This window comes from Phascolarctos cinereus, unplaced genomic scaffold (genome assembly GCF_003287225.1).
Source record: "Phascolarctos cinereus isolate Bilbo 61053 unplaced genomic scaffold, phaCin_HiC Scaffold_8;HRSCAF=390, whole genome shotgun sequence".
NCBI classification, from domain to species: Eukaryota; Metazoa; Chordata; class Mammalia; order Diprotodontia; family Phascolarctidae; genus Phascolarctos; species Phascolarctos cinereus.
This window is the reverse complement of record NW_027556291.1, coordinates 59659666-59681711: the sequence shown is the minus strand read 5'-3', so window position 1 is coordinate 59681711 and position 22046 is coordinate 59659666. Positions and strand designations below refer to the sequence as shown.

At 38.0% G+C, this 22046-nt stretch overlaps 2 long non-coding RNA genes across 2 annotated transcripts in view; both read right to left on the bottom strand.

The window, feature by feature from the left end:
* The window catches only part of LOC144454986 (uncharacterized), a 269329-nt gene that overhangs the window by 187517 nt on the left and 59766 nt on the right, over positions 1-22046 (bottom strand). The gene's annotated exons all lie outside the window — the stretch shown is intronic.
* The window catches only part of LOC144454960 (uncharacterized), a 36804-nt gene that overhangs the window by 12214 nt on the left and 2544 nt on the right, over positions 1-22046 (bottom strand). Inside the window, exon 2 of the long non-coding RNA XR_013483506.1 lies at positions 9829-10641. This is a non-coding gene — a long non-coding RNA (uncharacterized LOC144454960). The remainder of the gene's footprint in view (positions 1-9828; positions 10642-22046) is intronic.

Here is a 22046-nt window from a genome sequence, read left to right as displayed (position 1 = left end):
GCTTTTTTAAAATTTTATTAATTTATTTTGATTTATCAACAATCACTTCCATATGCTTTTGAGTTTAAAATTTTTCTCTCCCTTCCTCCCCCCCACCCTCCCCAAGACGGAGCACAATCTGATATAGGCTTTACATTTACATTCCCATTAAACATTTTCACATTAGTGAAGTTGTGAGTAAAAATTAAAACCAATAGGAGGAACCATCAGAAAGATGAAACAAAATTCAACAGAAGGTAAAAATAAGTGATAGCAATTCGACTTCCACAGTTCTTTCTTTGGATGTGGACAGCATTTTCCATCCGAGGCCTCTGGAGATGTCTTAGATCCTTGTAATGCTGAGAAGGGTTCAGTTTAATATTAGTCATCATAACATGGCTGTTATTGTGTACAAAGTCCTCTTTTCTGCTCACTTCACTCAGCATCAGACCATATAAGTTTTTCTAGGTTTTTCTGAACTCAGCCTGCTCATCATTTCTTCTAGCACAATAGTATTCCATTACATTCATAATACCACAACTTGATCAGCCATTTCCCAATTGATGGTCATCCTCTCAATTTCCAATTCTTTGCCACCACAAAAAGAGCTGCTATGAATATTTTTGTACATGTGGGTCCTTTTCCCATTTGTTTGATCTCTTTGGGATATAGCCCTAGAAGTGCTATTGCTGGATCAAAGGGTATGCACATTTTTGTAGCCCTTTGGGCATAGTTCCAAATTGTTCTCCAAAATGGTTGGATCATTTCACAACTCCACCAACAATGTATTAGTGTTCCAATTTTCCCACATCTTCTCCAACATTTATCATTTTCCTGTTTTGTCATGTTGGCCAATCTGATAGGTGTGATGTGGTACCTCAGAGTTGTTTTGATTTGCATTTCTCTAATCAATAATGATTTAGAGCATTTTTTCATATGACTATAGATGGCTTTAATTTCTTCATCTGAGAACTGTCTGTTCATATCCTTTGACCATTTATCAATTGGGGAATGGCTTGTGTTCTTATAAATTTGTCTTAATTCTCTATATATTTTAGAAATGAGGCCTTTATCAGAGAGACTGGTTGTAAAAATTCTTTCCCAATTTTCTACCTTCCTTCTAATCTTAGTTGCATTGGCTTTGTTTGTGCAAAAACTTTTCAATTTAATGTAATCAAAATTATCCATTTTGCTTTTCATAATGTTCTCTATCTCCTGTTTGGTCATGAATTCTTCTGTTCTCCATAGATCTGATAGGTAAACTATTCCTTGTTCTCCCAGTTTACTTATGGTATCAGCCTTTATATCTAAGTCATGAACCCATTTTGACTTTATTTTGGTATATGGTGTGAGATTTGGGTCTATGCCTAGTTTCTGCCATACTCTTTTCCAGTTTTCCCAGCAGTTTTTTTCAAAGAGTGGGTTCTTATCCCAGAAGCTGGGGTCTTTGGGTTTATCAAATAATAGATTACTATAGTCATTGACTACTGTGTCTTGCATATTTAACCTATTCCACTGATCCACCTCCCTATTTCTTAGCCAGTACCAAGCAGTTTTGATGATTGCTGCTTTATAATACAATTTAAGATCTGGAATTGCTAGGCCACCTTCCCCTGCATTTCTTTTCATTAGTTCCTTTGATATTCTGGACCTTTTGTTTTTCCAAATGAATCTTGTTATTATTTTTTCTAACTCTATAAAATAATTTTTGGTATTTGGGCACTGAATAAGTAAATTAGCTTAGGTAGGATTGTCATTTTTATTATATTAGCTCGGCCTACCCATGAGCAACTGATGTTTTTCCAATTATTTAGATCTGATTTTATTTGTGTGAAAAGTGTTTTGTAATTGTGTTCATAGAGTTCCTGGGTTTGTTTCGGAGGTAGACTCCTAAATATTTTATAATGTCTACAGTAAGTTTAAATGGGATTTCTCTTTCTATCTCTTGCTGTTGGGCTTTGTTGGTAATATATAGAAATGCTGATGATTTATGTGGGTTTATTTTATAGCCTGCAACTTTGCTAAAGTTGTTTATTATTTCAAGTAGTTTTTTACTTGATTCTCTAGGATTCTCTAAGTATATCATCATGTCATCTGCAAAGAGTGATAGCTTTGTTTCTTCTTTGCCTATTCTAATGCCTTCAATTTCTTTTTCTTCTCTTATTGCTAAAGCTAATTTCCAGTACAATATTGAATAACAGTGGTGATAATGGACATCCTTGTTTCACCCCGATCTTATTGGAAATGCTTCTAGCCTGTCCCCATTACATATAATGCTTGCTGAAGGTTTTAGATATATTATTTATTATTTTAAGGAAGACTCCATTTATACCTATGCTTTCTAGTGTTTTTAATAGGAATGGGTGTTGTATTTTATCAAAAGCTTTTTCTGCATCTATTGAGATGATCATGTGGTTTCTGTTGGTTTTGGTGTTGATATGCTCAATGATGCTGATAGTTTTCCTAATATTGAACCAACCCTGCATTCCTGGTATAAATCCTACCTGGTCATAGTGTATTATTCTTGTGATAAGTTGCTGCAATCTATTTGCTAGTATTTTGTTTAAAATTTTTGCATCTATATTCATTAGAGAAATTGGTCTATAATTTTCTTTCTCTATTTTGACTCTTCCTGGTTTAGGTATCAACACCATATTTGTATCATAAAAAGAATTTGGTAAGACTCCTTCTTCACCTATTTTCCCAAATAGTCTATATAGTATTGGAATTAATTGTTCTTTAAATGTTTGATAGAATTGCATGTAAATCCATCTGGCCCTGGAGATTTTTTCCTAGGGAGTTCATCAATGGCTTGTTCAATTTCTTTTTCTGAGATGGGGTTATTTAAGTATTTTACTTCCTCTTCGTTAATCTGGGCAATTTATATTTTTGTAAATATGTATCCATTTCACTAAGATTGTCAAATTTGTTGGCATATAGTTGGGCAAAATAATTCCTAATTATTGTTTTAATTTCCTCTTCCTTGGTGGTAGCTTCACCCTTTTCATTCTTGATACTAGTAATTTGGTTTTCTTCTTTCTTTTTTTAAATTAAATTAACCAAAGGTTTATCTATTTTATTGGTTTTTTCATAAAACCAGCTCTTAGTTTTATTTATTAGTTCAATAGTTTTCTTAATTTCAATTTTTTAATTTTTCCTTTGGTTTTCAATATTTCTAATTTGGTGTTTAGTTGAGGATTTTTAATTTGTTCTTTTTCTAGTTTTTTTAGTTGTATGCCCAATTCATTAATCTCCTCTTTTTTATTTTATTTATGTAAGCATTTAGAGATATAAAACTTCCCCTAAGAACTGCTTTTGCTGCATCCCATTAGTTTTGGTATGTTGTCTCATTATTGTCATTCTCTTGAATGAAATTATTGATTGTTTCTATGATTTGTTGTTTGACCCAATCATTTTTTAGGATTAGATTATTTAGTTTCCAATTATTTTTTAGTCTATCTTTCCATGGCCCTTTATTACATATAATTTTTATTATGTCATGATATGAAAAGGATGCATTTAATATTTCTGCCTTTCTGCATTGGATTGTGAGGTTTTTATGCCCTAGTACATGGTCAATTTTTGTGTATGTGCCATGTACTACGAGAAAAAAGTATATTCCTTTCTATCCCCATTCAGTTTTCTCCAGAGGTCTATCATACCTAACTTTTCTAATGTTCTATTCACCTCCTTAACTTCTTTCTTGTTTATTTTGTGGTTAGATTATCTAGTGCGAGAGGGGGAGGTTCAGGTCCCCCACTAGTATAGTTTTGCTGTCTATTTCTTCCTGTAACTCCCTGAACTTCTCCTCTAAGAATCTGGATGCTATACCATTTGGTGCATATATGTTTAGTAATGATATTACTTCATTGTCTATGGTGCCTTTTAGCAGGATGTAGTTTCCTTCCTTATCTCTTTTGATTAGATCTATTTTTGCTTTTGCTTTGTCTGAGATCAGGATTGCTACCCCTGCTTTTTTACTTCAGCTGAAGCATAATATATTCTGCTCCAGCCTTTTACCTTTACCCTGTATGTGTCACTCTTTTTCAAATGTGTTTACCTGTAAACAACATATTGTAGGATTATGGTTTTTAATCCATTCTGCAATCCATTTCCGTTTTATGGGAGAGTTCATCCATTCACATTCACAGTTATGATTACTATCTGTGTCTTTTTCTCCATCCTTTCCCCCCATTTATGCTTTTCTTTCTCCTTTTTCCTTTCCCCCTTCACTAGTGTTTTGCTTTTGACCACGCCTCCTTCAGTCCCTCCCCTTTTATTATCCCTTTCCCTTTTCTTCCCCTTTAGTCTTACTGCTTCTTCTCCCTTCTTTTCCCCCCCCTTTTCTTTCCCCTTTTCCCTCCTACTGCCTATAGGGCAAGTTAGATTTCTATACCTAACTGATTATTATGCCCTTCTTGAGCCAAATCTGATGAGAGTAAGGTTCAAACAATGCTCCCCCTCCCTTCTTTCCCTCTGCTGTAATAGGATTTTGTGTCTTTTCCTGTAATGTAATTTACCCTTGTCTGCCTCCTCCTTTCTCAGTACATTTTCTAAGATCAGATTGATCCACTTATCTGGATCCATTTAACCCACTTGATTAGATTTTTTTTTATCATTACATCAAAGTCAACTAATATCCACCCTCTTTATGTATACTCCTTTAACAGGTGTAATAACAATACAGTTCTCAAGGGTTGCAAGTCATATTCCCTTGTAGGGGTTTAAACAGCCCCCCCCTTAACAACATATTGTATCTTTCTGTCCCGTTTCCCTTTTTCAGTCCTTCTTGAGTCCTGTACTTGAAGATCAAATTTTTTGTTGAGCTCTGGTCTTTTTATCAGGAAAGTTTGGAAGTCTCCTATTTCGTTGAATATCCACCTCCTCCCTTGAAAAATGATGCTCATTTTTGCTGGGTAATTGATCCTTGGCTGCATTCCAAGCTCCTTTGCCTTATGGAATATCATGTTCCATGCCCTGTGGTCTTTTAATGTAGAAGCTGCAAGGTCCTGTGTAATCCTGACTGTGGTTCCATGATATTTAAATTGTTTCTTTCTGGCTGCTTGCAGCACCTTCTCTTTCATCTGGTAATTTTGGAATTTTGCTATTATATTCCATGGCCTTGTCTGTTTGGGATCTCTTTCAGGTGGTGATCAGTGGATTCTTTCTCTGGTTATTTTCCCTTCTGGTTCCAGGATTTCTGGGCAGTTTTTCTTTATGATTTCCTGAAAGATACTGTCCAGGCTTTTTTTTTCATCATGATTTTCAGGTAGCCCAATAATTTTTAAATTGTCACTCCTGTGGGCAGCTAGGTGGCGCAGTGGAGAGACCACCAGCCCTGGATTCAGGAGGACTTGAGTTCAAATCCGGGCTCAGACGCATAACTCTTACTAGCTTTGTGACCCTGGGAAAGTCACTTAACCCCATTGCCTAAAACAACAACCCCCCCCAAAAAAAAAAATTGTCTTTCCTGAATTGATTTTCCAGGTCGGTTGTTTTACCAATGAGATATTTTATGTTTTCATCTATTTTTTCATTTTTTTTATTTCTGTTTGACTGATTCTTGCTCTCTCATAGAGACATTAGTTTCCATTTGTCCAATTCTAGTTTATAACAGATTGTTTTCTTCTGTTAGTTTTTGCATTTCCTTCTTCAGTTAGCCAATTATGTTTTGTAGGGACTTGTTTTCTTCAGTGTATTTTTTTTCCAGTTGGCCTATTATATTTTTGAAGGACTCTTCTACCTCTCTCATTTGACTATTGAAATCCTTCTTGAGCTCTTCTAAGGAGGCTTTTTGGGCTTTAGACCAGTTCATATTCCCTTTTGTCATTGCAGATCTGGGCTTCTTGATCTTCAGTCTTCTTATAATATGAATCTATGGTATGTTTCTTTTTACTCATGGTGTTTCTTTATTCCCTGGCCTTTAAAGAGATTGAGCTCTCCTGCTGGGGAGCAGAGGGTACTGACCCAAGCTTCTTGTGTTGGGAGCCTAGGTTTTGGTCACTAGCTTTGTGTTCTGGGGCCTCTTATGTTGGCAATTGGAGGCTGTAGGGTTCTGGCAGCTTACCTGGTGTTGGGCTGGAATCATCAAGGCTGGAACTTTCAGACAATTCTAGGTTGCCTGCTTTTCCTTTCCTTTAGCTTTCTTCAGCTTCTTTTAGATGGGTGCTGCAGGGTGTTTATCTGCCTGGGGCCCCCTGCGGTGTTGTCTCTCTCGTTTCTGCTAATGCACTGGGAGATTCCTTTGTGGAAGAGTGCTGAGGTACCTGGTGGTTTTCTGAGCTGGTTTCCACTGGTTTCCCCACCCTGATTGAGGCACTGGAAGGTCCATGTGTTGGTGTTTGCCTGTTCTACCACCTGGGCTTCAGGATTTCCTCAGAATTGGAGGCTACAGGGCTCCAACACCTCACCTGGTATTGGGCTGGAACCATCAAGGCCAGGGCTTTAGGAAGCCTTTAGGTTGCTTTCTTCACCTCCTTTCAGATGAATGCCACAGGGTTTTTATCTACCTGGAGCCCCTTGTAGATCTGCCTCCCTTGTTTTTGCTGAGGCACTGGGAGACCCATTTGCTGAGCTGCTGCACTGCTGCTCCTTGTCTTTCTTCTAGTTCAGGTGTTCCAGGGTTTTTTTTCTAGGGTGATATTTTCTGGGTTTTCAGAGGTTGATAGGGGAGAGTGAGAGCGACTACCTTTTCACTCCTCCATCTTGGCTCCCAGAAGCAGAAGTCGAATACTGCCCAACATTTAAAGAATAATTAATTCCAAAACTGCATAAATAATTTGGGAAAATAGGAAAAGGAGGAGACCTGCCAAATTCCTTTTATGACACAAATATGGTGTTGACATCTAAACCAGGAAGAGCCGAGACAGAGAAAGAAAACTGAAGACCCAATTCGCAAATGAATATTGATGCAAAAATTTTGAATAAAGTACTAGCAAGGAGATTACAGCAATATATCACTAGGATCATATACTATGACCAAGTGGGATTTAGATCAGGAATTCAGGGATGGTTTAACATTAGGAAAACTATCAGCATAAGTGACCACACACATAATAAAATCGACAGAAATCATATGGTTATCTCAAGAGAGGCAGAAAAGGTTTTTGACAAAATACAGCACCCATTCCTAGGAAAAACACTGGAGACTGTAGGAGTAAATGGAGCTTCCTTTGAAATAATAAGCAGAATCCCTCTAAAAACCATCAGCAAGCATTTTCTATAATGGGGATAAGCTAATAGCTTCCCCAATGATATCAGGGTGAAACAAGGATGCCCATTATCACTACTATTCGATACTGTAGTAGAAATATTAGCTCTAGCAACAAGAGGAAAAAAAAGAAACTGAAGGAATTAAAATAGGCAATGAGAGAACAAAACTATCACTCTTTACAGATCATATGTTGGTATACGTAGAGAATCCTAGAGATTCAGCTAAAAAGCTAGTTGAAATCATTAACAAGTTTAGCACATTTGCAGGATACAAACTAAACCAACATAAATCATCAGCATTTCTATAGATTACCAACAAAGCCCAGCAGCGAGAGATAGAAAGAGAAATCCAATGATAAATAGTTGGGAGTCTACCTGCCAAGATAACCCCAAGAACTATATGAACACAATTATGAAACACTTTTCACATAAAGTGAGATCTAAAAAATTGGAAAATTATTGGTTGCTTAAGGGTAGACTGAGCCAATATAATAAAGATGACAATTCTACCTAAATTAATTTTCTTATTCAGGCCACACCAATCAAATGACCAAAAGATAATTCCTTGGAGCTAGAAAAAATCATAACAAAATTAATTTGGAAGAACAAAAGGTCGAAAATATGAAGGGAATAAATGAAAGCAAATGTGAAGGAAAATGGCCTAGCTGTATCAAAACTAAAAATATAATATAAAGTGGCAATCATCAAAACTATTTCATACCGGCTAAGAAATAGATTGATAAATCAGTGGAACAGGTTAGGTACACAAGACGCGGTAGAAAATGACTATAGTAATCTACTGTCTGATACAGCCAAAGACTGCAGCTTTGTGGATAAGAACTTACTGTTTGCCCAAAACTGCTGGGAAAATTTAAAAAGTATATGGCACAAACTAAGTATACTAGATACAAAGATAAGGTCAAAATGGGTAGATGATTTAGACATAAAGGATGATACCATAAGCAAATTAGGAGAGCAAGGAATGGTTTACCTGTCAGATTTATGGAGAAGAGAAGAATTCATGACGAGACAGAGAGAGAGAGAGAGGGACAGAGAATTAGTAAGTGAAAATGGATAATTTTATCTCAAATTAAAAAGGTTTTGCAGAAACAAAACCCATGCAATCAAGATTAAATGGAAAGCAGAAAGCTAGGAGACAATTTTTACAACCAGTGTTTCGGATAAAGTCCTCATTTCTAAAATACACAGAACTCAAAAATTTAAAAACAAATGTTAAAATTGTTTTTACATGTAATTGGAGAAAAATATAATACTAATTTAATATTAAAATTAATAAGTGGACCATTCTGCAGAGGTTTTACCTAATATGAATTTGCCCATTAATGTGGAAAAGGACAGGGTGGTGGCAGGAAGGAGCTGCGCCCTCATGGAGGAGAGTCTGGCATGTGGTTCAAGGACATGGACAGGGGGCGCTGGGCTCAGAGAAGCAGTGCAGGAGGAGGAAAACATGGCTGATGGGACCAGCCACTTGAGGGCCTGGCTGGAACTGAAAGGAAGAACACACTGGCAGGCAGACACTTGGCAGCAGGACAGGGAAACATTCAGGTACCAGGTTGGTACCCCAACATGGATGGACAAAATAACAAAACACAGGGACCAAGCTCTTGGATGTGTGAGCAGAGTGAAACCAAGGCCTCCTCTCTCAGCACTGCAGGTCTCAAGCCAAGCCCTGATCCAGCAGTGGTGATGGCCGGCTCTCTGCAGGTCTATTCTTCTGCTTTCATTTGGAGGACTTTTTAAAGGCTTTTTGGAAGGTCAGGGGTAGGAGGCAACAGAGCTCCAAGCCAAGGGACATGAGCAAAGATGACATGGGTGGGTTTTTGGGAATGCGGATTTCTTGTAGAATTCCTTATATAAAGTCCAATTTGCATAATGTGAATTTACATAAAGCAACGTCTGTCTGCACTCCTTTCTATTCGCATTTAATTTTCTTCAGAGGACTTTCATATCTAAGTTTTCTAAGATTCTGTTCTGCTTTCTAATCCATTTTACTACCTGTTTCCATTTGACTGACTTCATCCCATTCACACAGTTACAATTAGTAACTATGATTTCCCTCTATCCTATTTTCTTGTTTCTCCTTCTCTCTCTGTTTTTATTCTGTCCTACCTCTAATGTCTGTTTTGCATATCACCACTGCCTTCTTTTATCTGTCCACCCTTTTGTCATGACTTTTTTCTTTCTCTTATTCCCTTCTCCTACTTACCTGTAGGGTAAGATAGAATTTCATGACCAATTGAGTAAATATATATTTCCCTTTTCTGAACTAATTTAGATGGGACTGAGGCCCAAACTTTGGCTGCCCACCAGGCCCCACCCCCTGGCATTTTTTGCTCCAATGTAAAAGCTCTTCCTTGCATGCCTATTTTATGTGAGATCATTTCCCCCATTCTTCCCTCTCTTTTACCTTCTCCCATGGCATCCATATTTCTGCCCTGTCCATTTGTTTTACATTATCCCCATCTAACTGGCTCCCTCACATGCCCTCTTTCTAGGAAGAATCCTTCCACCTACTTGAATAATGACGAAATTCTTAGAAGATATGCATACCATCTTCCCTCATAGAAAAGTATACAGTTGAACCTTGAGTCGCTTATGATTTTTTTTCATATTTACCTTTTGCTGCTTCTTTTGAGTCTTATATTTGAACATCATATTTTCTCTTCAACTCTGGTCTTTTCCTCAGGGAGCAAGCCTGTAGTAAGCAGAATGTTATCAGAGCGTGTATCGTCAGTCCTAGATGTCTTGTCTGCTGAGTGTCCTGAGGCTAGATGTGCTTCCACACAGAGCAAGCTTGTAGTAATGAATGTTCCCAGAGAGCGTGTCTCCTGCCACAGGTATCTTTTCCTCTGAGTGTCCTGAGAGTAGATGTGTTTCCACAAAGAGTAAGCCTGTAGTAAGTAGAATGTTCTCAGAGAGTGTGTCTTCAGCCTCAAATGTCTTGTCTGCTGAGTGTTCTAAGGCTAGATGTGCTTCCCCAGAGAGTAAGCCTGTGGTAACCGGAATGTTCCCAGAGAAAGTGTCTCCTGCCACAACTATCTTTTCCTCTGAGTGTTCTCAGAGCGTGTGTCTCCACCTATAAGTATCTCATTCACTGAGTGTTTTGAGGCTAGATGTGCTTCCACAGAGAGCAAGCCTGTAGTAACTGGAATTTTCCCAGAGAGAGTATCTCCTGCCACAAATATCTTTTCCTCTGAGTGTCCTGAGAGTAGATGTGTTTCCACAAAGAGTAAGCCTGTAGTAAGTAGAATATTCTCAGAGAGTGTGTCTTCGGCCCCAAATGTCTTGTCTACTGAATGTTCTAAGGTTAGATGTGCTTCCTCAGAGAGTAAGCCTGTAGTAACTGGAATGTCCCCAGAAAGAGTATCTCTTGCCACAAATATCTTTTCCTCTGTGTACTATACAGTTGTGTTGACTGTTTTTTCTCTCCTAAAACAAAAAATACCATTTGTCATATGGCATGGCTCTCAGAGAGGAGGAGACAGAAAGGGGGCGATACATGGGATACCATGAGGTAAGAAACAGTTTTGAAACATCAATGAAAAAATTTTAAATGACATCAAGAATCTAAGGGGCATTAATGGGGAGGTTAGAAGGAGGTAAGAAAGGGGTTTTGGATGTGCCAAGTGATTCCTTCCACCACTGCAGCCTTAGAATCAGGGCTTGGCTTGAGACCTCCAGCGCTGAGAGGAGATGTTTGGCTGCTTTGTCCATTTATCTGTGTGTCTGGCATCCATCTGTCTACCTTTTGTCCATTCATATTTGCATACCATGTGTCTTTCTTCGGTCCATGTGTTGCCTCTCTTCTCCTGTCTATGGCCATATCCGGCCCCCAGGTGTCTGTCCCCTGCCTGTTCTTCCTCTCGATTCTGGCCAGGCCATCACGTGGCTGGCCCCAACACCCGCCTGATGCTCATCCTCCTCTTGCTTCTCTGTCCCCGGCCACTCCATGTCTTTGAACTGTCTCTGGACTCCTTCCATTCACAGGTGCATGACCCCTTCTTCCCTCCCTCCCTCCCTTGTAGCCAGGTCTGTGGGCAAATTCAAAATACTTCAAAATCATTCTACTTAGAGGTTTGCCCAATGGTCCACTTATCGAAAATGAGAACTGTCTGTAGTTGATTAAAAAACCAAACAAACAGATGGCATAAGTGGAAAACAGTTTGGTAGAAATTTGGTAGGAGATCAACACCTCACACCATGGTTGAAATTAAAATATAAAGGAATATATGAATTAGATATGTTAATTAAAATAATAGCATGATAAGTGATGAAAATTATAAATGAAAGATGTCTGTAAGAGATGAAATTATAATCACTAATATTTTCTGTAGCTTAGAGCTTCAGCTAAGTAATTTACTCATTCAATAGCTATAGATTAAGCTCCTGCCATGTGCTGAGCACAGAGGAAGACATGTGGCCTAATTAAGCAACCAACAAGCATTTCTTAAGTACCTCCTGCATAACAGGCACTGTGCTAGGTTCTAGAGATGCAAACACTATTAAGGACATAGTTCCAAACCACTAGAAGCTTATGTTCTAATGACACAGAAAATACAGAAAAGTATATAGAGAATAAAAGTATATAGAGAATAACTCCAGGCCCAGTGCTGTAACCATTGAACCCCCTAGATGGAGAGATTCAGAGATTCCAGAAGGCTGTTGCCAAGTCCCTGTCCAGGAAGTTGCCTTGAGGCCAAGGAAGGATAAGAAAAGAGCTCCTTCTTAGTACATGGAAGTTCTGCAAGTGCTCAGTCCCTTCTAAATTCACCACCCACCCTGAGGAAAAACACTAATTGTCCTACCTGAGTTAGAAACTCCCCAAGTAGCTTTATGTACGATGGGTGCAAAGGTCTGGGAACAGGACCTATAACCCCACAGAGAATGTAAACTACCTGTAATGTAAACAGCAAGAGAAGCTTCAAGTATCCCATGGGAAAGCTTGTAGTTGACCAGAGGTCACCCCTGGCTCTTCACCTTCTTTGTTCTCTTTCTGCATAATACCTTGGCCTGGTCCAATGGCAGTGTGAGGATCCAACACTCTGTCCTGTTGCCACCATAGGGCTGTTCTCATGAGTAAATTCCCTTATATAACACAATCAGCTTCAGTAAGCCTAATTGATGTATATAATCCATGCTGCTGTGGCCTGCTTCTTTCTTTGGAATCAAATGCCTTCCCATTATGGCGTACCATAACAAATGACATCCCTTGGATGGTGTGTGTCCTAACAAGTTTGTTTCCTCTAAAATGGAGACAGGAGAGCCTCAGGGAAACCTTCTCAGCATCAAGTTTCCTTAGCCCAGCCTGGCACCAAAATGGTGGAGAGAGGTTAAGGGACTTACCCAGAGTCATTCAACTTGTAAGTGTCAGAGACAGGATCTGAACTCAGGTCTTCCTGACTGCAGATAGAGCTACAGTTCAGATTATGATGCAGTCAGACACCATTTCAGGGCCCTTGGGACCTATGAGGCTTTAGCTCCCACTTTCCCTGACCCCAAAACATGCATGCATACATACACACACATCCTTTTCTCTCAACACTCTCTGTCTATCAACCTGGAAAATAGATATAGGAGAGATGATTTCAGAATTATTGCACTAATGACCTGAAAGCCATGATCAAAAAAAAGAGTCTGGACAGCATCTTTTAAGAAAGTATCAAGGAAAACTGCCCTGATATCCTACAGCCAGGGGATGAAACAGACATTGAAAGAATCCACTGATCACCTCCAGAAAGATCCCAAAATGAAAACTCTCAGAAATATTAGAACTAAATCAGGTCAAGGAGAAAATACTGCAAACAGCCCCAAAGAAACAATTCAAATACTGAGGAGCCACAGTCAGGATTACACAAGATTTGGCAGCTTCTACATTAAAAGATCAGAGGGCTTGGAATATGATATTCCCAAAGATAAAGGAGCTTAGATTACAACCAAGAATCAACTACTCAGTAAAAGTGAACATAATCTCTCAGGGGGGGAAATGGACATTCAGTGAAATAAGGGACATTTAAACTTTCCTGTTGAAAAGACCAGAGTATAACAGAAAATTTGATTTTAAAATGTAAGACTTGAAATGAAACTTCTTATTGCATTTGGATTTTCAGTTAAATCAATTCTGCCAAGTCTTACATTTGCCTTTCCAAAGAGAACCTATGAACTATTAAAGGCAGCTGGTGATCCAGTGAATAAAGTGCAGAGCCTAAAGGGAGGAAAAATTAAGTTCGAATATGACTTCATATATTTACTTGCTGTGCAACCCTGGGCAACTCATGTAATTACTTTCTGCCTCAATTTCTGAACGTGTGAAATATGGATGATAACAGCACCTACCTCACAGGGATATTGTGAGGATCAAATGGCACTTTTTAAATCATTTAGCAAAGTGTCTGGCAGATAGTACACACTATAGTATGCTTATTCCTTTCTGCATCCTTCCATTTAACTGCAACTTCCTTTTGTCTTCTGATTTTGTGTGTTAGGAAATATCAACATCAACAAGTGTACTTCTTCAAATACTTTAACAATCATAGATTAATAATTGGCATTCAAAACATTATTGGAATATTAAAAATTCATTTTACAAATGAGAAATTTGAGGCTTAGAGCTGTTAAGTGATGTGACCATGTTAATAGAGGCAATAAGTATTAGTGGTAAAATTGGAACCTGTTTTCTTGACCCCAAATTCAGTACACTATGCATGCACTATACTATGGTATTTCTCCACCTGCCAGTAATGATTGTACTCAGAGAAGCAGGTGGTTTAGCAGCGTTAAAGGAGAAGCTAAATGAAGAGTTCAACAGCAATTCCTTATTTCTGAAATCAGTATAATGCCCAGTATTATGCAAACAGTAGGTAAATCAAAGAAAAGACCTTAGAAGTCATCTAGTCCAATTTCCTTATTTTATTGAGAAGGAAACTGAGATGTGAAAATTTTGAATGCTTAACCCAAGGTCACACTGCTAAGAGGTCATAGATAAGGTTTTTAATTCAGGTCATCTAACCCAAAATGTAGTGTGCTTGCCACAAGAACACAGGATCTCCCAGGTATAAATGTTCCTTTTGATTAAATAATAATAAAAACAACAATAATGAAATAATTTTAAAAGTGGTCTATTTTCAAGGCCTTACTAACAGGGATATCATGCAATCAACAAGATGGAGGAGTAGTTGGTTTCAATGTGATTTACCTGGACCCCAAAATCTGAAAACAATAAAAAAATAGCAAATCAACAATAAAGGAAACTACATAAAGAAAAAGAAAACAGAAACTAATAGCTCTACTCATCACAAAAATTTCTGAAGTAACAGTGGTTTGAAGTCCAGGAAAAATCAAACTCTTTATATTTCTCAGAAGAAATCTGGAAGAAGCTATCACAAAAGAAACCCCAGAAATCAAGGAAAAAAATTAATTGATTATAGATTAAAGAACAACTAGTTACTGTTGTGGAAGTCATTTCAGAATACACTATGTATATGCAGTCTGACCATTGACATTATAGAGCAAAAAACAAAATCAACATCAAATTTAAAGAAAAAGGAGATGAGATGACACCATATGCAAAGATAACCGCTTCAACCATATTTATTCAAATATACAGTTGAAGTTGAAAATTGAGGAAAGAAAAAAAATAAATTACTGTTGATTTTTAAAAATAAAATAAAAGACTCAAGAAAGTCATAAAAAGGTAAACAGGAAAGCAAAAACAAATTATTCAATATAAGTAAAGTGTCTCCATCCCTACAGGGGAAGGTGATATGTGTAACTCTAAAGAATTGTTATATCTATTAGGGCAGTTAGAAGGAGTATACATAGACAGAGGCTGTGGGTATAAATTGACTTTGATGGGATGATATTAAAAAATTAAGGAGTGAGAAGGAGGTTGCATTGGGAGCAGAGGGAAAGGAAAAAGTATGGAGTAAATTATATCACATTAAAAGGTGCAAAAGACCTAACACAATGGGGGGAAAGAAGGGAGGGAAGGAAGCATTGCTTTAACCTATCTCAACAGATTTGGCTCTAAGAGGAAATGACATACACATTAAGTTGGGCATAGAGATCTATCTTCCCCAAAAGGAAGTAGAAAGAGAGGGGGACAAGAAAATGTGGGGGTGGGGGTGATAGAAGGGAGGGCAGATTGAGGGAGGGGATAATCAGAATCAAAATATTAGTGAGGAAAGACAGGGTGAAAGGAGAGAAAAGAAAAGCATAAATGGGGGAAAACAGGGTGGAGGGAAATACACAGTTAATAATCATAATGAATGGGATGAACTCACCCATAGAAAGGAAACAGAAAGCAAAGTGGATTAAAACCCAGAATTCTACAATATGTTGTTTACAAGAAACACATTTGAAACAGAGATACACAGAGAGTAAAGGTAAAAGGTCAGAACAGAATATATTATTTTTCAGCTAAAGTGAAAAAAAAAAGCAGGGCTAGCAATCATGATCTCAGACAAAGCAAAAGTAAAAATAGATCTAATGAAAAGAGACAAAGGATAAAGTACAGCTTGCTAAAAGGTACCATAAACAATAAAGTAATATCAATACTAAATATGTATGTACCAGACAGTATAGCATCCATATTTCTAAAAGAGAAGTTATATGGGTTACAGGAGAAAATTGACAGTAAAACTATACTAGTGGGAGACCTCAACTTTCCCCTCTCAGAACTAGATAAATCTAACCATAATATAAAGAAGACAAGACTTGAGGAAGTGCTTCGAATTTTAGAAGTTAGATATGATAGACCGCTGGAGAAAACTGAACGGGCATAGAGAAAAATATACTATTTTCTTAGTGGTACGTGGCACCTACCCAAAAACATACCATGTATTAGGGCATAAAAACCTCACAATCACATGCAGAAAACAGAAATATTAAGTGCATCATTTTTAGAGCATGATGCAATAAAAATTACATGTAAGAAAGGGCCATGGAAAGAGAGGTTAAAATTAGTTGGAAATGAAATAATCTAATTCTAGAGAATGAGTATGTCAAAGAACATGTCATAGAAACTATCAATAATTTCCTCAAAGAAAATGACAACAATGAGAGAATGGGCCAAAATCTGTGGGATGCAGCCAAAGCAGCACCTAGGGGAAATTTTATATCTATAAATGCTTACATCAATAAAAGAGAGAAAGAGCAGATCAATCAATTGGGCATGCAACTAAAAAAGCTAGAAGAAGAACAAATTTAAAATCCCCAACTAAACAACAAATTGAAAATCCTGAAAATCAAAAGAGATTTTAAAAACTGAAAGTTAAGAAAATCATTGAACTAATAAATCATACTAAGGGCTGGTTTTATCGGGGGGGGGGAGATGAAAAAAGTAAACCATTGGTTCATTTGGTTTAAAAGAGGAAAAGATAAAAACCAAATGACCAGTATCAAAATGAAAAGGGTGAATTCATCACCAATGAAGAAAAATTAAAGCAATAACTAGGAGCTATTTTGCTCAACTGTAGGTCAATAAATATGATGATCTAAGTGAAATGGATGAATATTTACAAAAATATAAATTGTCCAGAGTAACAGAACCCCACCTTAGAAAACGAATTTGAATAAGCCATCAATAAACTCCCTAAGGAAAAAAATCCCCAGGCTGAGACGGGCTCAAAAGTCAATACTATCCAACATTTAAAGAACAATTAATTCCAATACTATATAAACTAATTGGGAAAACAGGCAAAGGAGGAGTCCTGCCAAATTCCTTTTATGACTCAAACATGGTATTGATACCTACACCAGGAAGAGCCAAGACAGAGAAAGAAAACTCAAGACCAATTTCCCAAATGAATATTGATGCAAATATTTTGAATAAAGTACTAGCAAGGAGATCACAGCAGTATATCACTAGGATCATACACTATGACCACGTGGGATTTATACCCGGAATGCAGGGCTTGTTTGCAAATCTGGTTGATAGAGAAATATTTGCTTCTCAGTCAAAGTCTGATGGAGGAACAACAGCGAAGAATTGAGAAAAACTAAACAACTAGCCTTGGAAAGCAGACAGACAAAACAGCTAAGTAACAGTCAGTCCCAAGAAAATGATTTGTCAGTTATCATGCCCAGGACACAGGCAGGTGAAAAGGACAGTACAAATGAAGCTCAAGAGGAGAACTTAAATGAATTAAATGAAGAAAATCTAGAAATCTTGGACAGTGCTGCCAGTGTTGTACCGAGAAATCAGCGAGCAAGACCCAGACATAATTTAAAATGTGAATTTATTAGCGCATGGCTGCCAGGGGTATGCACATCCAAATCAAGCAGCCCTGATCAGGGGTCCAGCTAGGGTTTATATGGAAAAGAGTATGGGAAAGAAATGCCAGGAACACTGATGAGGTAATCCAAAGGTACAGGTGTCTTTGGGGGCTATGGATGGGAAAGTACAGGGAGTATACCAGACAGGGAGGGGGATGGATCTTTGGAATCTGGCAGGAGGAAGAGTCCTTGGGCTGGTCAAGGACACCCCTCTCCCTCTGTCTTGATGAGAGAATGCTCTGCAACAAAGGAAAGCTTTCTCACAACTAAGGAATTGGGAGGCTTCCAGAGACATGATCTGAGGGCTGGGGCCTGAGCAGCTAGATAAAGGTTGTGCTGAGGCCCATGCATGAATAATTGCTAGGCACAGTGTCCTTGGGCTGGGGAGTGGTTGTCAGAGACAGTGTTTCTGAGACTAGGGAGACATTTGGGGCACAAGTATAAGCACAAGCACCTGAGCACCCCATCATTACAGATCAGAGATCACACAAACCAGACCAGGTGTCCTGGTCTCTGGTGTAAACATAATTATCTAAAGCAATTATACTGCAAGCTTTCTTATCCATTTGCGTTGGAGGTACGGGCTATGCTGAGCTATGCAAGAGTACATTTCACTATTGTTTAGATTTAGGAGGAAAGAGGTCTGGGGCAAGATTAAGCACCAACTTTTGCTTTCCATGGCTTAAAGGGCCCTACTACCTAAATGGCAAAATAATGTTCTGCTTTACACCAGTACTGCAAATATAGATGATGACTTACAAAACCCAGTAGATGAAGTCATTTTAAATACACAACAATGACTAGTCAACAAATCTTTTTATTTAAGAGCACTTAAGTGCCAACAATGGGTTGCCTCATTCAGAAATATGGATTAGACTCAGTTAAGACTAAAAAAATAGTCTTAATAGCCATTTGTCCTCCAATTTAACAAGTAGAGAATTGTTGTATATATTTTTTGAAACTAAGTGAAAACATTTAAGTGGCTAACTTCATTGGCTTTTTGAAGATCTGGCCCACTTATTTATATCTGTCCCATTTATTTATTTATTTATATTACCCTAAGTTGTCATAGCTTCCATAGCTGCTTCTACTTGTCTTATTATATAAACAGACCTTTCAACAATTAGGTAACTTCTGCTGCTAGTATACAGTTTAAAGGTCCTACCTTTTAATAAAAAATGCTTACTATTTTAAAATATAAAAATGATTGTACATTAATGTCTGGTTTTGAAAAAACATGAATCAATAAAAGCTCTTTTACAATCAAGAGTGACATTTTTAAAAAAATTAGCATTAGACCGAGGCCTTACATTGTATTCCAAGGTGCTCTGCCTGAAGCAATATTAATTTTGATCCTGTAAACCTCACAAGATACCTTGGAATTTGGGAGTTAGATTTTTTGTTCTCTTTCTCTCTTATTTATTCTATCATTTAAAAAAACTGGGGAAATTAACTATTCTGTCCCATGTTGTTTCATTCACGATTTCTTGAAACAGAGCTCTGGAAAACCAGGCTTTGATGAAGCCCATTAGGATTCAAATGGACCTAATTTACTATGCTTTGAACCCAAACACTCTGCCTCTCACAGACTGGCCAACGATAAGTCCTGGCCCAAGCCTTATTTGGTCACTGTTTGGGTTTTGAGGGCTCAGAGTGAGTGTAAATATCAATTGTTTCTATTCTGGCCAGAGACCCTGAGGGTCTTGTGCTTCCAGATTGAATTTTTTTTTTCTTGAGTAGGCAAACTAGGTCGTCTTTTGTCTCCTTTTTTACCTAACCTTAAGTCACCGAATGGGTGTTGCCTCAGAGAAACAGACCTGGTGTAATGCAGAACATTATTTTGCCATTTAGGTAGTAGGGCCCTTTAAACCATGGAAAGCAAAAGTTGGTTCTTAATCTTGCCCCAGACCTCTTTCCTCCTAAATCTGAACAATAGTGAAATGTACTCTTGCATAGCTCAGCATAGCCCGTACCTCCAACGCAAATGGATAAGAAAGCTTGCAATATAATTGCTTTAGATAATTATGTTTATACCAGAGACCAGGACACCTGGTCTGGTTTGTGTGATCCCTGACCTGTAATGATGGGGTGCTTGGGTGCTTGTGCTTGTACTTGTGCCCCAATTTCTCCCTAGTCTCAGAAACACTGTCTCTAACAACCACTCCCCAGCCCAAGGACACTGTGCCTAGCAGTTATTCATGCATGGGCCTCAGCATGACCCTTATCTCTCTCCCTGGTATAGCTACACAGAGTGAGCTGCTCAGGCCCCAGCCCTCAGATCATGTCTCTGGAAGCCTCCCAATTCCTCAGTAAGTTCCTGTGTTGTGAGAAAGCTTTCCCTTGTTGCAGAGCATTCTCTCATCAAGACAGAGGGAGAGGGGTGTCCTTGACCAGCCCAAGGACTCTTCCTCCTGCTGGACTCCAAAGATCCATCCCCCTCCCTGTCTGGTATATTTCCTGTACTTTCCCATCCATAGCCTCCAAAGACACCTGCACCTTTGGATTACCTCATCAATGTTCCTGGCATTTCTTTCCCATACTCTTTTCCATATAAACCCTAGCTGGACCCCTGATCGGGGCTGCTTGATTTGGATGTGCATACCCCTGGAAGCTGTGCGCTAATAAATCAACATTTTAAGTTATGTCTGGGTCTCGCTCGCTGATTTCTCAGTAGAACACTGGGAAACACCTTAGCCTAAAAAGTCAAAGGGCTCCCACTGCATCTGGGGCCACCTCCAGTCATCCTAACCTATGTCTTGCCACTGGACTCAGGTGACTCTGGAGGAGAGAGTGAGGCTGATGACTGCACAGCCCTGCCTCACTTAAATTCAATTCACTTACAAGTGAAGACCTCACCCTTCTAAAGTCATTGGTCCTCTTTCAGAACAAAGGATGAATAGCACAACAACAACAATAACAACAAGGTAAGATCAAAATTGGTGGATGATTTAGACATAAAGGCTGATACCATAAGCAAATTAGGGGAGCAAGGAATAGTTTTTACCTGTCAGATCTATGGAGAAGGGAAGATTTTGCTACTGAACCAGAGATAGAGAACATTATGAGATATCAAATGGACAATTTTAATTGTATTAAATTAAAAAGGTAGCGCACAAACAAAACCAATACAACCAAGATTGAAAGGAAAGCAAAAACCTGGAAACAATATTTACAACTATCTTTGATAAAGGTTTCATTTCTCAAATACATGAATACAATATATGAATACAAGTTATTCCCCAATTGATAAATGGTTAAAGGATATGAACAGGAACTTTTCAGATGAAGAAACCAAATCTATCTATACTAATAGAAAAAAAATGCTCTAAATCACTCTTCATTACAGAAATAGAAATTAAAACACGTGAGGTGCCCACTCACTCATATAAGGTTGCCTAATAAGACAAAAAAAGAAAATGATAAATGTTGGAGGGGATGTGGAAAAACTGACACATTAATGCATTGTTGGTGAAGTTGTGAACTGATCTAAACATTCTAGAAAGCAATTTGGAACTATGCCCAAAGGGCTATAAAACTGTGCATACCCTTTGATCCAGCAACACCGCTCCTGAAGCCATATCCCAAAGAGATGAAAAAGAGATAAAATAAGATTTAAAAAATTGTAACATCTCTTTTTATGGTGGTAAAAACTGGAAATTGAGGGGATGTACATCGATTTGGGAATGGCTGAATAAGTTGTGACACGTGATTGTAATAGAATATTACTGTGCTATAAGAAACGATGAGCAACCAGATTTCAGAACAACCTGGAAAGACTTATATGAACTGTTACAAAATGAACTGAACAGAACCAGGAGAACATTGACCATAATAACAGCAATACTATACAATGATCAACTGTGAATGACTTAGCTATTCTCAGCAACACAATAATCCAAGACAATTCCAAAGGACTCATGATGCAAATGTTATCCACCTCCAGAGAAAGAATTGAAGTCTAAATACAGATATAGCATAGTATTTTTCATTTTCTGTATTTTTTCATCATTTTTTTTTCTCTTTGGGTCTATGTATTCTTTCACCACATGACTAATATGGTAACAGGGCTTGTATGATTGAACATGTATATGACCCATACCAGATGGCTTACTCTCTCAGGGAGGGAGGAAGGAGGTAAAGAAAGGAGAGAGAAAATTTAGAATTCAATTTTTTAAATGAATGTTAAAAATTATCTTTACATGTAATTGGTGGGAAATAAAATATTAATGAAAAATCCATATGTTGTCCTCAGATTCCCTGTCAATCTTGGTACACCTAAGTTACATAAAACTTGAGAGTGAGAAAGGACCACAGCAGCCATCTCATCCAATCTATACATGAAAGGAATTTGCCAGTATAAGAGACAAATGGTCACTCATCTTTTCCTTGAATACCTCCAAAGAGGGGGAACCCACTATCTCTCCAAGGCAGCCCATTACACTTTTGGAGAATCCACCTTTTCAGGATGTTTTTCCTAATATCGGGCCTAAATTGGCCTCTTTATATCTTCCAACTATTACTCATGGTTCTGACTGTAGAGCCAAGAAGAGCAAGTCTAATCC